This window comes from Zea mays, chromosome 8, assembly GCF_902167145.1.
Source record: "Zea mays cultivar B73 chromosome 8, Zm-B73-REFERENCE-NAM-5.0, whole genome shotgun sequence".
In the NCBI taxonomy this organism is placed as follows: domain Eukaryota; kingdom Viridiplantae; phylum Streptophyta; class Magnoliopsida; order Poales; family Poaceae; genus Zea; species Zea mays.
In genome coordinates, this window is record NC_050103.1 from 78,690,870 (window position 1) to 78,707,042 (window position 16,173).

The 16,173-nt window shown below is 41.4% G+C and overlaps 1 pseudogene; it reads right to left on the minus strand.

Moving 5' to 3' along the window:
• Positions 1 to 14,406: 14,406 nt before the first annotated feature.
• LOC103637039 (AAA-ATPase At3g50940-like) lies at positions 14,407 to 15,921 on the minus strand (annotated as a pseudogene).
• Positions 15,922 to 16,173: the final 252 nt, after the last annotated feature.

Consider the following 16,173-nt stretch of genomic DNA (forward strand, 5'->3'; position numbering starts at 1 on the left):
CGTACTCAAGACAGCGCACGAAGGAGACGAAATAACCAAGATCACCAAGCGGGAGATGATCGAGGGGGAGCTCGATCGCTTTCGGCTTCGCCAAGGGGAGGAGCCACAAGAAATGTACAACCGGCTAAAGACCTTGGTGAACCAAGTGCGCAACCTCAGGAGTAAGAAATGGGATGACCATGAGATGGTTAAGGTTATTCTTAAATCACTTGTTTTCCTTAACCCTACTCAAGTTCAATTAATTCGTGGTAATCCTAGATATACACTAATGACTCCCAAGGAAGTAATAGGGAATTTTGTAAGCTTTGAGCTAATGATCAAAGGCTCAAAGAAAATCAACGAACTTGATGGCCCCTCCACGTCCGACGCACAACCGGTCGCATTCAAGGCGACAGAGGAAAAGAAGGAGGAATCTACATCAAGTAGAACACCCATCGACGCCTCCAAGCTCGACAACGAGGAAATGACGCTCATCATCAAGAGCTTCCGCCAAATCTTCAAGCAAAGGTGGGGGAAGGATTACAAGCCCCGCTCCAAGAAAGTGTGCTACAAGTGTGGTAAGCCCGGTCATTTCATTGCTAAATGTCCATTATCTAGTGATAGTGACAGGGGCGATGACAAGAAGGGGAGAAGAAAGGAGAAAAAGAGATACTACAAGAAGAATGGTGGCGATGCCCACGTTTGTCAGGAATGGGACTCCAACGAGAGCTCCACCGACTCCTCCTCCGACGAGGACGCCACAAACATTACCGTCACCAAGGGACTTCTCTTCCCCAACGTCGGCCACAAGTGCCTCATGGCAAAGGACGGCAAAAGGAAGAAGGTAAAATCAAAATCCTCCACTAAATATGAAACCTCTAGTGATGAGGATAATTGTAGTGATGAGGAGGATAATTTGCGCACCCTTTTTGCCAACCTTAACATGCAACAAAAAGAAAATTTAAATGAATTAATTAGTGCTATTCATGAGAAGGATGATCTCTTAGACTCTCAAGAGGACTTTCTAATTAAGGAAAATAAAAAGCATGTTAAGGTTAAGAATGCTTATGCTCTAGAAGTAGAAAAATGTGAAAATTTATCTAGTGAGCTAAGCACTTGCCATGATACTATTGTCAACCTTAGGAATGAGAATGCTAGTTTAATTACTAAGGTTGATTCAAATGTTTGTGATGCTTCACTCTCCAATCTTAGAGATGATAATGCTAATTTGCTTGCTAAGATTGAAAAGTTGAATGATTCACTTGCTAGCCTTAGGATTGAAAATGAAAAATTAATTACTAAGGCTAAAGAATTAGATGTTTGCAATGTTACTATTTCTAACCTTAGAAGTGAAAATGATATATTACATGCTAAGGTTGTTGAATTAAAATCTTGCAAACCCTCTACATCTACCGTTGAGCATACTTCCATTTGTACTAGATGTAGAGACATTAATGTTGATGCTATCCATGATCACCTAGCTTTAATTAAAGAACAAAATGATCACATAGCTCAACTTAATGCTAAGATCAATGAGCATAACTTAGAAAATGAAAATTTTAAATTTGCTAGAAGCATGCTCTATAGTGGGAGACGCCCGGGCACCAAGGATGGCATTGGATTCCAAAAGGGGGACAATGTCAAACTTAATGCCCCTCCTAAAATATTGTCTAATTTTGTTAAGGACAAGGCTCCCATGCCTCAGGATAACGAGGGTTACATTTTGTACCCTGCTGGTTATCCCGAGAGCAAAATTAGGAGAATTCACTCTAGGAAGTCTCACTCTGGCCCTAATCATGCTTTTATGTATAAGGGTGAGATATCTAGCTCTAGGCAATCAACCCGTGCTAAATTGTCTAAGAAGAAAACTCCTAATGCATCAAATGATCATGACATTTCATTTAAAACTTTTGATGCATCTTATGTTTTAACTAACAAATCCGGCAAGGTAGTTGCCAAGTATGTTGGGGGCAAACACAAGGGATCAAAGACTTGTGTTTGGGTACCCAAAGTTCTTGTATCTAATGCCAAAGGACCCAAAATCATTTGGGTATCTAAAATCAAGAACTAAACTTGTTTTGTAGGTTTATGCATCCAGGGGCTCAAGTTGGATCATCAATAGCGGGTGCACAAACCACATGACAGGAGAGAAGAAGATGTTCTCCTCCTATGAGAAAAACCAAGATCCCCAAAGAGGGATCACATTCGGGGATGGAAACCAAGGTTTGGTCAAAGGCTTGGGTAAAATTGCTATATTTCTTGACCACTCAATTTCCAATGTTTTTCTTGTAGACTCTTTAGATTACAATTTGCTTTCCGTATCTCAATTATGCAAAATGGGCTACAACTGTCTTTTCACAGATGTAGGTGTCACTGTCTTTAGAAGGAGTGATGATTCAATAGCATTTAAGGGAGTGTTAGAGGGTCAGCTATACTTAGTAGATTTTGATAGAGCTGAACTCGACACTTGCTTAATTGCTAAGACTAACATGGGCTGGCTCTGGCATCGCCGACTAGCACATGTTGGAATGAAGAATCTTCACAAACTTCTAAAGGGAGAACACATTTTGGGACTAACAAATGTTCATTTTGAGAAAGACATGATTTGTAGCGCATGTCAGGCAGGGAAGCAAGTTGGTGCTCATCATCCACATAAGAACATCATGACGACTGACAGGCCGCTCGAGCTCTTACACATGGATCTATTCGGCCCGATTGCTTACATAAGCATCGGCGGGAGTAAGTACTGTCTAGTTATTGTGGATGATTATTCTCGCTTCACTTGGGTGTTCTTTTTGCAGGAAAAATCTCATACCCAAGAGACCTTAATGGGATTCTTGAGACGGGCTCAAAACGAGTTCGACTTAAGGATCAAGAAAATAAGAAGCGATAACGGGACAGAGTTCAAGAACTCTCAAATTGAAGGCTTCCTTGAGGAGGAGGGCACCAAGCATGAGTTCTCTTCTCCCTACACGCCACAACAAAATGGTGTAGTGGAGAGGAAATAGAACTCTATTGGACATGGCAAGAACCATGCTTGATGAGTACAAGACTTCGGATTGGTTTTGGGCCGAAGCGGTCAACACCGCCTGCTACGCCATCAACCGGTTGTATCTACACCGAATCCTCAAGAAAACATCATACAAACTCCTAACCGGTAAAAAGCCCAATATTTCATATTTTAGAGTCTTTGGTAGCAAATGCTTTATTCTTGTTAAAAGAGGTAGAAAATCTAAATTTGCTCCTAAGACTGTAGAAGGCTTTTTACTAGGATATGATTCAAACACAAGGGCATATAGAGTCTTTAACAAGTCCTCAGGACTAGTTGAAGTTTCTTGTGACGTTGTGTTTGATGAGACTAACCGCTCTCAAGTAGAGCAAGTTGATCTTGATGAGATAGGTGATGAAGAGACTCCATGCATCGCACTAAGGAACATGTCCATTGGGAATGTGTGTCCTAAGGAATCCGAAGAGTTTCCAAATGCACAAGATCAACCATCCTCCTCCACGCAAGCATCTCCACCAACTCAAAATGAGCATAAGGCTCAAGTTGATGAAGGAGAAGATCAAAAAGATGAGCCACCTCAAGATGACGGCAATGATCAAGGGGGAGATGCAAATGATCAAGACAAGGAGGATGAAGAACCAATACCGCCACACCCAAGAGTCCACCAAGCAATCCAACGAGATCACCCCATCAACACCATCCTCGGCGACATTCATAAGGGGGTAACCACAAGATCTCGTGTTGCACATTTTTGTGAGCATTACTCTTTTGTTTCCTCTATAGAGCCACACAGGGTAGAGGAAGCACTACAAGATTCAGATTGGGTGGTGGCGACGCAAGAGGAGCTCAACAATTTCACAAGGAACAAGTATGGCATTTAGTTCCACGTCCTAATCAAAATGTTGTAGGAACCAAGTGGGTTTTCCGCAACAAGCAAGATGAGCATGGTGTGGTGACAAGGAACAAAGCCCGACTTGTGGCCAAGGGATACTCACAAGTCGAAGGTTTGAATTTCGGTGAAACCTATGCACCCGTAGCTAGGCTTGAATCAATTCTCATATTACTTGCCTATGCTACTTACCATGACTTTAAGCTTTATCAAATGGACGTGAAAAGTGCCTTCCTCAATGGACCAATCAAGGAAGAGGTCTATGTTGAGCAACCTCCCGACTTTGAAGATAGTGAGTATCCTAACCATGTGTATAAACTCTCTAAGGCGCTTTATAGGCTCAAGCAAGCCCCAAGAGCATGGTATGAATGCCTAAGAGATTTTCTTATCACTAATGGCTTCAAAGTCGGAAAAGCTGATCCTACTTTGTTCACTAAAACTCTTAACAATGATTTGTTTGTATGCCAAATCTATGTTGATGATATTATATTTGGGTCTACTAACGAATCTACATGTGAAGAATTTAGTAGGATCATGACACAAAAATTCGAGATGTCAATGATAGGGGAGTTGAAGTACTTCTTTGGATTTCAAGTAAAGCAACTCCAAGAGGGCACTTTCGTTAGCCAAACGAAGTATATTTAAGACATTCTAAACAAGTTTGGAATGAAGGATGCCAAGCCCATCAAGACACCCATGGGAACCAATGGGCATCTCGACCTCGACACGGGAGGTAAATCCGTCGATCAAAAAGTATACCGGTCGATGATAGGCTCTTTACTCTATTTATGTGCATCTCGTCCGGACATAATGCTTTCCGTATGCATGTGTGCAAGATTCCAAGCCGACCCTAAGGAAGCTCACCTTACGACCGTAAAACGAATCTTGAGATATTTAGTTTATACTCCTAAGTTTGGGCTTTGGTACCCTCGGGGATCCACATTTGATTTAATTGGTTATTCGGATGCCGATTGGGCGGGGTGTAAGATTAATAGAAAGAGCACATCGGGGACTTGCCAGTTCTTGGGAAGATCCTTGGTGTCTTGGGCTTCAAAGAAGCAAAATTCCGTCGTTGTTTCTACCGCCAAAGCCGAGTATATTGCCGCAGGTCATTGTTGCGCGCAACTACTTTGGATAAGGCAAACCCTTAGGGACTATGGTTACAAATTAACCAAAGTTCCTCTTCTATGTGATAATGAGAGTGCAATCCGCATGGCGGATAATCCCGTTGAGCATAGCCGCACTAAACACATAGCCATTCGGTATCATTTCTTAAGGGATCACCAACAAAAGGGAGATATCGAGATTGCATATATTAACACTAAGGAACAATTAGCCGATATCTTTACCAAGCCACTAGATGAACAAACTTTTAACAAACTTAGGCATGAGCTAAATATTCTTGATTCTAGAAATTTCTTTTGATGTCTTGCATCAATAGCTTTTAAATATACCTTTGATCATGTCTCTTTTATATACTATGACTAATATGTTTTCAAGTATATTTCAAACCAAGTCATAGGTGTATTGAAAGGGATTTGGAGTCTTCGGCGAAGACAAAGGCTTCCACTCCACTCCACTCCATCAACTCATCCTTCATCGTCGCTCCGAGCAACTCTCCAACTTTGGTATAATCTTAACTCATATTGTTTGCCAAAGGGGGAGAAAGTAGTCAAAAGGGCTCATATTTCACTCAAAGTATCCGTTTTTGGCGATTAATGCCAAAGGGGGAGAAAGTATTAGCCCAAAGCAAAAGGACCGCACCACCACCTAATTTTAAAACTTATGATTTTCAAATTGGTATCTTATCGTGTTCAAAAGGGGGAGAAAGTAATACTTTCAAAATTGATAACTTAAAACCCTCTTGAACACTAAGAGGAGGATTTTATCGAGGGGGAGTTTTGTTTAGTCAAAGGAAAAGCATTTGAAACAGGGGGAGAAAATTTCAAATCTTGAAAATGCTTCTCAAAATCTTATTCATTTACCTTTGACTATTTGCAAAAGAACTTTGAAAAGGATTTACAAAAGAACTTGCAAAAAACAAAACATGTGGTGCAAGCGTGGTCCAAAATGTTAAAAATAAAGAAACAATCCATGCATATCTTATAAGAATTTATATTGGCTCAATTCTAAGTAACTTTTGCACTTACATTATGCAAACTAGTTCAATTATGCACTTCTATACTTGCTTTGGTTTGTGTTGGCATCAATCACCAAAAGGGGGAGATTGAAAGGGAATTAGGCTTACACCTATTTCCTAATTGATTTTGGTGGTTGAATTGCCCAACACAAATATTTGGACTAACTAAGTTTGCTCTAGTCTATAAGTTCTACAGGTGCCAAAGGTTCACAATAAGCCAATAAAAAGACCAAGAAAAGGGTTCAAACAAGAGAGCAAAAGACAACCCAAAAGGCACCCTGGTCTGGCGCACCGGACTGTCCGGTGTGCCACCGGACAGTGTCCGGTGCACCAGGGCACTCAAGGTTGAACTCTTCACCTTCGGGAATTTCCAAGGGCGCTCCGCTATAATTCACCGGACTGTCCGGTGAGTCACCGAACAGTGTCCGGTGTACACCGGACTGTCCGGTGTGCCAGCAGAGCAACGGCTACTTCGCGAAGCAACTGTCGACTGCAACGCATTAAATGCGCGCCTGCGCGCGCAGAGGTCAGAGGACGCGTAGTTGGCGCACCGGACAGCCCAGAGGCCCCACAAGTCAGAGCTCCAATGGTCGAACCCCAGCAGTCTGCTGACGTGGCTGGCGCACCGGACTGTCCGGTGCGCCATGCGACAGCACACTTCCAACAGCCATTTTTGGTGGTTGGGGCTATAAATACCCCAACCACCCCACATTCAATGGCATCCAAGTTTTCCACTCTTCTACACCTTACAAGAGCTAGCATTCAATACAAGACACACCAAAGAGATCAAATCCTCTCCCAACTCCACACAAAGCTTTAGTGATTAGAGAGAGTGATTTGTCGTGTTCATTTGAGCTCTTGCGCTTGGATCACTTCTTTCTTTCTCATTCTTCTTGTGATCAAACTCATTTGTAATCGAGGCAAGAGACACCAATTGTGTGGTGGTCCTTGCGGGAACTTTGTGTTCCGATTGATTGAGAAGAGAAGCTCACTCGGTCTAGGTGACCGTTTGAGAGAGGGAAAGGGTTGAAAGAGACCCGGTCTTCGTGACCACCTCAACGGGGAGTAGGTTTGCAAGAACCGAACCTCGGTAAAACAAATCATCGTGTCTCGCTCTTTATTTGCTCACGATTTGTTTTGCGCCCTCTCTCTCGGACTCGTTTCTATTTCTAACGCTAACCCGGCTTGAAGTTGTGCTTAAGTTTGTAAATTTCAGATTCGCCCTATTCACCCCCCTCTAGGCGACTTTCAGTTTTGTTATGGATCCCCTGGATCTATTATTTGACTTCTTGGCTAGGTTGATAGGATTGTTCTTTAGTATTAAGATTTTCGACTAGATCGGTAATGGCGATATTATATTATAAGTGGTTTTCTAATCCCTAATATTGCTATATAACCCTTGACTTCTTATACTTTTGTTTTATTGCCATTGTATTGCCACCCTTGCGCAATATATATCTTGATATATTAAACCTTTGCCTCTCTACTTTTATCCTTGATAATACTTTTTCCCTAACTCACTTCATATCCTTGGTTGTATCATTTATCCTTACTTTAATAGTTCATGGTTATCTTATTTCACTCTTGGCCACCGACAAATATGTCTTGTCTAACTCCTTGATAATTCTTACCCAACTCCTTGATGTTATAATATCCTTCTTATTCTAAACCTTGTCTCACCTTTTGTTTTGGTTGAATGAGTAGAATTGGATTGTGTTGTGCTGGTATGCTTGAGTTCATTGTCCTTTGTGTTCATGTTTGATTTGCTTCTTTGAAATGATTGTTGGTGTATTGTGTGACTTTTGTCCACAATGACATCAGTTAGCTAGGTAAAACCTTAGATAGATGGGTTTTCTCTGCTCTCTATAATTTGTCTTTGCTCAACCCTTTCTTCCCTTCCATTCTTCCATACCCATACAAATGTCAGACCTTGGAATGTCAACTACAAGTGATGTCACTAAATGCAAAGAATGTGGTGTGTTGGCAAGTCAAAACAACACTATAAATAAAACAACTGATGAACAGACATTCAAGACCCAAAAGGATGCACAACCAAACCAACAAACAAGTGACCTTGGAACATGTTGTTGTTGTGAGTACTATGGAATTCCTTGTCGCCAGATCAGTACAAACGAAAGTGAAACTACAAAACAGAAGAACCAAATTTTATTTTCTAGCATAAACAGACAGATGTCTCTCCAAGAACAACTAATAGCAGATTCTCTCATACCTAATGCACTGTCAGTTGATGAATTGCAAAGTATTCCAAAAGGGAAACATCACAAGGATGCCCAGCCCCAAGAAGAAACACATGAGTGTTACATTGATGGATGGACTATTACTTGCACACAGTTTCAGCCTCATGGTCGCATCAGATCCAAGAAACAAAAAATGGAAACATGGAAAACGTCAAGAAATAACTTCAAGAAAAGCTTGCTATCAATGTGGACGTGAAGGTCATTACTTCCGTAACTGTCCTGAGAAGATTTCACTACCAAACATCCCCGAGATTAAGCTATCTCAGTCTCCAGACATGGGATATGAACCAAAATGCATAGAAACTTCCATCAACATCGTGAAGACAACAAAAGGAATAGAATAATGTTTGGATACATGAGTGATCCACCTCAACCACAAGAAAAAGACCTGAAACACATGGATACCCAAACAGAAGAATCAAGCCAGATTCAGCTAAATGGGATACAGACACCCAATCATCCCTCATCAACCGTTGGTCAAGCAAAGTTGACTCGCAAAGAACTCAAAGCAAGAGGTGCTTGCTTCTACTGCAAGAATGAAGAACATATTATTCGCGAATGCCCCAAGAAGCATCTAGACCAACTAGAGAAGAAAGCTGCCAAACAAGACCCAAACAATAATCCAGAAGACCAACTAGTTATAAGTACGATGATGAAGATCGCTTGATTAGTAGTCATTGCGGAGCGAAGAAATGAAGAAGTTCCTGAAGTTTAGAAGAGTTCAATGTGAACTAAGAACCTACAAATAAACCTTGTATCTCCTTTACTTTCGTGCTAGCCTTTCTTAATCTCGAGGACGAGATTCTTTTTAAGAGGGGTAGATTTGTGACACTATGAAAATCATCAAATAAAAGTAATACATTTAGTTGTTAATGGTAATAAATTTTATTTTAAGTGTTTGTTATTTGTTTGCATTTGGAATGATTTTTGATTGCTCGTAATGGATTTTGGATATTGAATATCATTTTTTAAAAAATGAAAAACCAAATAAATAATATAATAATTAGTCCAAAAATTAATATTTTATTTATAAATAATTTGGGTTTGATTATTATGAATTTTATGATTATTTAAAATAGGTATTTTGAAATTAGAAAAAAAAAGAAAAAGAAAAAAAAACTAACCTAACTAACCTTTGGCCCATTAGGCCCATGAGCCGGTCGCCCCCTGCCCCTTCCCTAACCCTAAGCCGCCGCCCCTGGCTCCTAGCCGCCGCCGCCGTTCCTTCTTCCCCTTTCTCTCTCTCACCCGGCTTTCTCTCTCCTCGCTCCTCTCCCGACGCACTGCACTGCCTGACCGAGCAGCCCCTGCGCCCATCGAGCCGCCCGCGCGCCTTAAGCCCTGCTCGACACGCCGACCTCGCGCACCCGACTGGCTTGGCCGCCCTGCGCCCAACGCCGCCCCTGCCAACGCGCCAACCCGACTGCGCTCTAGCACACCACCCGCGGACGCGCCCGACGCGACCCCGAGCTCCAGTCGGCCGAGCGCCCCTGCTCAGGCCACCGCACCAACCGCCCCGACCGCGCTAAGGCCCAAGCCCCGCGACCGCGCCGCCCCTGCCATGGCCGGACCCGAGCACCCGACCCCGACGTCCGTGCCCTGTGCAGTGACCGAGCTACCCCGACGCGACTCCGCCAACCCGACGCGACCCGAAACCGAAGCCGCCGCTCATCGGTTACTCGAGTTAAGGAGCATCAATGGAGCCGTTACCTCTCCCCACGTCTTCCTCTTTGATGAATGCCATCACGCCGGCCACCATTTCCTCCCCCTGGCATCCCTCTCTCTCCCTCTCCTCCCTCTATAAATTGGAGCTGATCTCTCTCTCCAAGCCATCCCAAGCTCACCCCGTTGCCCCCTCACTCCTCGTCGTCGAACCACCGTCCGTCGTTCATCGATCGCCGGAGTCGACGCCATCGCGCTCGGAATTCGCCCACGTCGTCGCAGTCCGCCTCGCCGTCTGTGGAGACTCACCGGAGCTCGCTGTTCCTCACCGGAGACGTGCCCAAACACTCACTAACGATTACGCCGTTCCCTGCCCGTCGAACACTCTCCCTCGTCGACGTTCATCCCAAGGTTGAAAACAACCCCAAAAGTTGATTTATGTTCTAAATCACGTTTTAAATTAATTTATGAATTATTGTTGTAATATTGAGATAATGCGATTTGGCGATTCTCGTGTATGATTTTAGAGATCCCGATTTATAAGTGTTGCTAAAATCAAACCCGTGACAATACCTTGAATATGTGTATGATTTTATAATTTTAAAAATGAGCATGATCACTATTCACTACTTCAGTGATTTTAAGCCACATATTTCCGGTCGAGTGAAAAATGTATAGATTTTACTGTTCATAATAAATGTATTCTTAAGTATAGCACCTAATTACTTAAGAATAGTAAAATGCTCATTTATGTTATAATAACCATGAATAGGTTATTAAAAGTCCCATTTAGCAATTTATAATTAATTCTTAGTATATTAATGTTAAAAGAATTAAATAAACAATTTTTAGTTATACATATAAATTCTATTTAGAAAAGAAAGGAGAAAAACCAAAATAGTAGAATTTTATAATAACTTAATTAGGCACTCGTACTTTCCTATTAAAGAAATTGATAGTTATATTGGTAAATATAGGTTTTTTAATAAAGAATTAGAGAATTTGTTTCTAGCTGTAAAATGACCTTTTTAATAGACATCATGATTTTGATTTAATAAGATTTATTATAGATGTTTAAGTATAGCCGTACTAAATACTAATATGTCATATAACTTTTCTAATAACGATATAATGGCTTAATTAAGTGCTCACATCATCATAACTAAAACAATAGTTAATAACATACCAATGAATATAATATTCATTTTAAATATCTAGGTCATATATTTCTAAACTAAATGTAAAAATAAATAATAGAGTAATTATGTCCTCTCATAACCTAGTTAATTAGATTTATATTTGTTTACAACTGGTTATATAGGCTTAATTAATCATTTAATCAAAATTAGTTAATATCATTTATATATGTGTCACTTAGTTTTTACTAAAGAATAAACTAAGGAAATTAGTGTTCATGTTCTTTAATAATAATGTTAGTTTGTATATTGTTTTGTATATAGCTTTCTTAATAAAATATAGGACATGCACTTTCTAATAAAAATAAAATATAATTGTTGTTCATTGTCTTTTACATAAAAGTTTATTAAATCATGTGTTTAATAATAATGATCTTTTCACATAAAATCTATTAAGACTTATATATTAATTTGTCATAAATGAAGGTTTAACAATGATTTATAATACGTTCTATAATTCTTCTAAAATTAATAATGTATTTCATAACACATTAACCTTAGATATATAACATATATCTTCTCTAAAAGGTTAAAAAGGATTTATATCGTTATAACGTGTTTTACCGTCTTATAAACCCTTAATCTTAGACATATCACGTATGACATTTTATAAAGGATTGATTTGATGAACCCAATATTTGTATATTGTAATTAAGACATTTATAAGCTCATGTTTTATTTTATAAAGTATAGATCACATGTTTGAAAAGAATACCTTTTTATTATAACCCTTGCGTGTAATGTTTTTGAAAAGCGAACGCTCTTTTCGTTAGGCTTTCTTTTAGCTTTACGTATGGTGAATGTTGTATGTTATTGAATGGTGTTTGCTCTTCTTGTTTGTTTGTGTGATATTCAGTGGTTGATCTAGTAGTTAAGAATCAAGATCTATTCCTATCCGTGGAAGAACCTCAAGTTTTCAATAAGCAAGGCAAGTGGACTTCTCCCTCTGCATACTATGTTTGATCCCAAACAATACATTTAATAAAGTTTATTCTTTTGGATATATATGCATAATTTGACGGGTTACCTATTTAGATAACCTTTCCAACCTTATTCCTTGATCAAACCTGGGAATTATACTTTATCTTCGTAGCTATGCTATTGCTACAACTTAACTTTATGCAGTCACTCCCGCTTATGATATTAATGTTCCAAAATGGTAAGTCTACATTATTATTGTTAACCCGATGGTTAAACAAGATTATTGCATATTAATTGGAACATGGAGTGACCACCCGGGAAAATAGTGCAACCACGAGTGCTATCATGGCTCTGGCTTTGGTAATTAGCTTTATATGCTTAGTGTCTGGCAACCTTACCTGAAATATGGGCAAGAGGGGGAGCGGTAGGTGTTGGCAGCCCACGTTAACATGGGGACGTATTCTTGGCTAAGGTACCTCACCTAGGGGGCCTCCACCATCGTCTTTAGAAACCTTAGCGGGTTGCTCCGTATTAAGTGTATTTTGTGAAAGCCTCATAGTGGATCCCTAGCCACTCACCTCGGAAGTGTTTACGGGTTTTGGCCGACCCAGGCTAGAGGGGATACATAGCTTGTGGGTAAAGTTGTACCACCTCTGCAGAGTGTAAAACTGATATATCAGCCATGCTCACGGTTATGAACAGCCTGGACTCCTCACATGATAATTGAACTTGAAGATGGAAATAAATCAAGATCCGATGATCTGCCAATGGTTTGCTTAAGTGGTTTCACTTAAGTGTTTTTGATATACACTTATACCTTTGCTTAATGGGAATACTTGGGATTCACACTTATTAGTAAGACAGGTGTTGTTAATAAAATGTTGACCAACTAAAATGCTTACTGCTCAACCTTAGCCTCACCTTGTTAAACCTGCATTAGTTTTCCCCCACTTGCTGAGCCCTGACCATAAGTGAGCTCACCCTTGCTTAATTTTTATCAGAAGTTTGCAGATGAAGATATGATGCTGAACTCCATGGATGCTAGTCTAGTGATACCCCCGGTCATCTTCCTGTGGATGGATGTCCATGTTCGCTGTACTTTGATGAATAAAGGTTAAGACATTATGTCTGTTCGAAGTGTAATATGTTAATATAATCGTTATTTACGCTCTTATGCATTGTTCTTTTGATATATTACACTTGTGACGTCAACATATGTGTGGAAATAGATCCTGGCACACATATGCCATGCACCCGGCTCTTCCCTTTGGAAACGGGTGTGACAATTTTGAGGTAAAATCACCCTTGTCTTGTTAGATACATGCATTCCGATGGTTAGATGAGGCCAGGGGGTTCAGATTTGTGGAATCAAGGACGCCCCGCTGCCGGTGCAAGTGGCTCGGATGTGTTGAGAAGATCATGCATATGGTCGTGGAAAACACTGTTTTGCACAATAGATAACACTGTTTGCAGAGTGTAGTTTGTAATATGAGGTGTGATAGGAAATGAGATATGAGAACTGCTGGAGATAGCCTTAGTCCACTCAGTGTGTTTGGTTTCCGGTTTCGAACAATCTAGTCTAGCACTCTAATTGCAACTGTATGTGACTCGCTAGTCAAAGTTGCCTTTGATGGTGTAATGGCGTGTTTGCTTCTGTTTATGTTCCTGTCGAGACTATGTCGAGTATCACCAGTCTATCTGTATCTGTACACAAACTGCCACTAGTTTTCAACTTCTTGCCTTCTTTTCATTCTTTCTCCTTTTGGAGGGAATTTGCCTGGGATTTTTAATTGTCTCTATTATCTCATCAACTAGATGGTTATTTGCATCCTTGTGACTATTTGTGTTTAAATTAGCATATTTTGTTTTCACTTCTGGAGATCAACAAGATCATGGAGCACAACAATAGTATCACTATTCCTTATCAGAACCTCAGCAAACCTATGGGGAGGTCACCGTCACATCTTTCGTCACCTCCTCAATCTCTAGATGTAGCAAGGAAAAAAACTGTGGAGGTCGTGTGAAATGCACGCGACATCCACAGGAAATGACTCAAACAAGTACTGCTTTACACTATCCAAGGTTGGCATTTGCACGACAATGGCATGTTTGCAATTTCATGTTAATTGTTATATGGATTTCGTGTGTCTGTAGTTCTGCATACATGCTACTAAACAAGTACTAACATAACTCCATGCAAGTACCAACACGCCTCATTGATCCAAAAACACAATGTTGAGAATATGCAAACATTCACATACACACACCAATGGATCACCTGTAGGATCTATCTATATGAAATGTGATGTGTTGCTTTCATATTCCTTACTATTGTAGAAGGAAGTGCACTGGTTTTAATCTTTATCATTGTCCTTGTCTTCCTTCTTCTCGTCCATCTTGTTATTTACTTTCTTGTGTTCAATCTTGACCTCATTGACACCCTTCATTCTTGACTTCAGGAAACCGATAAGATCATGGAGCACAACATCAGTGTCATCATTCCTCATCAGAATCTCAGCAACCTCTGCAGGTGTCACCGTCATCTCCTTGATTAGTTTCTCAATCTCTAGATATGTGTCATGGTACTCAATGGAGTGGTAGTTGTTGGCAAGGATTTGGAAAGACTCTAGGGTGCAATACCCCATGTGGATGTGCATGTCCATCCTTCTAGGCCGCAACAGTGCTGGGTCGAGCCACTCCTTGTAGTTGGTTGTGAAGACGATGATCCTTTCTTCCCCACTTGTTGACCACAGCCCATCAACAAAGTTGAGCAGCCCAGACAGCGTTACCTACTCAAAAAATCCATTTTTTGTCAGGAATAATGAGGGAGTGGTGGAATCGAGAAGAGACTGACAGGGTTTGGACATCGAGGGTTAGTACTCACCTTCTCTTCCCTCCTGTTTTGTTCTGTAGAATTTGACTTGCCATGTCCCTCACCTTCCTCCCTTTGTTTCATTTCGATGGTGCAGTTAATATCTTCGATCACAAGAATGGATCGGTTGCCCATTCCAACAAGAAGCCTCCTGAGGTCTGAGTTGGATGTGACCACAGTTAGCTCGAGATCATATATGTCAAACCTGAGATGGTTGGCCATGGCCGCGATTAGGCTAGACTTCCCAGTCCCAGGTGGACCATACAGTAGGTACCCCCGCTTCCACGCCTTGCCAATCTTCTTATAGTAATCATTCCTCTTGATGAACATGTTAAGATCATCGATGATGGACTGCTTCAGCTTGTGGTCCATGGAAAGCGTGTCGAACATAGATGGGTGGTTGAGGTCAATCGCGGACCAATCGTCGTACTCAGTCATGTATATCATGAGAGTTCTCTCCTGGGCTTTGATGGCCTTGGCTGTGGCCAAGATGAATGGGAGGTACGATTTGAGGGCCTTGTCCTTGTGCCTCTTGTTGAAGGCCAGCTCAAATAACTGGGACTCATTCTGACCGCCATTATTGAGGGAGTCCTTTGAGTTGTCTTTGCAGACAAGGCACCACTTGAACTCCGTGCCTTGATAAACATCCAACATCTCATCGCCCTCCTCCATGCTGACCATCATCTTGTCATCCTCGTCCATGCTGCTGACGTAGGCACTGCTGGATGTCGATGTTCATGCGCGTGGCGAGGTAAGTCTTCACTATGCAGTAGACATGGTTGTTGGTGAGCCCGTCGTTCTTCTTCTCGACGACGATGGTGTGATCCGACGACGCGCGTGAGCGCAGGTAGCCGAAGCCGGAGAAGAGCAGCTCGCGCAGCTCGGGTGGCACCACCTCGTTCGCCACGCTGCGCACCAGCATCATGGACGTGGCGACGGACGCCGTGGTGGTGAGGGCCTTCTTGTAGGACTTGAATGCCTTGTCGTAGGACACCATTGGGGGTGAGAGCTACTATTCTTGGGTATTCTTGCTCTTGGTTCTTCAGTGAGGGAGGGTGTCTTGCTGTCCTGCTGAGGACGGAGTAGGAGGAGAATTGTGGGGGTAGCTGGTCGTGGCTTTTATAGGATGGAGTGAGTTGGGAGTGATGGATGATTTCTGCTTAAAGGAATGGATTGTATTTTTTAACGAAAACGGCAGGAGCTCTGCCCATCATTTAAGGGGAAAGAGTTTGGAGAGTACAAACAACGG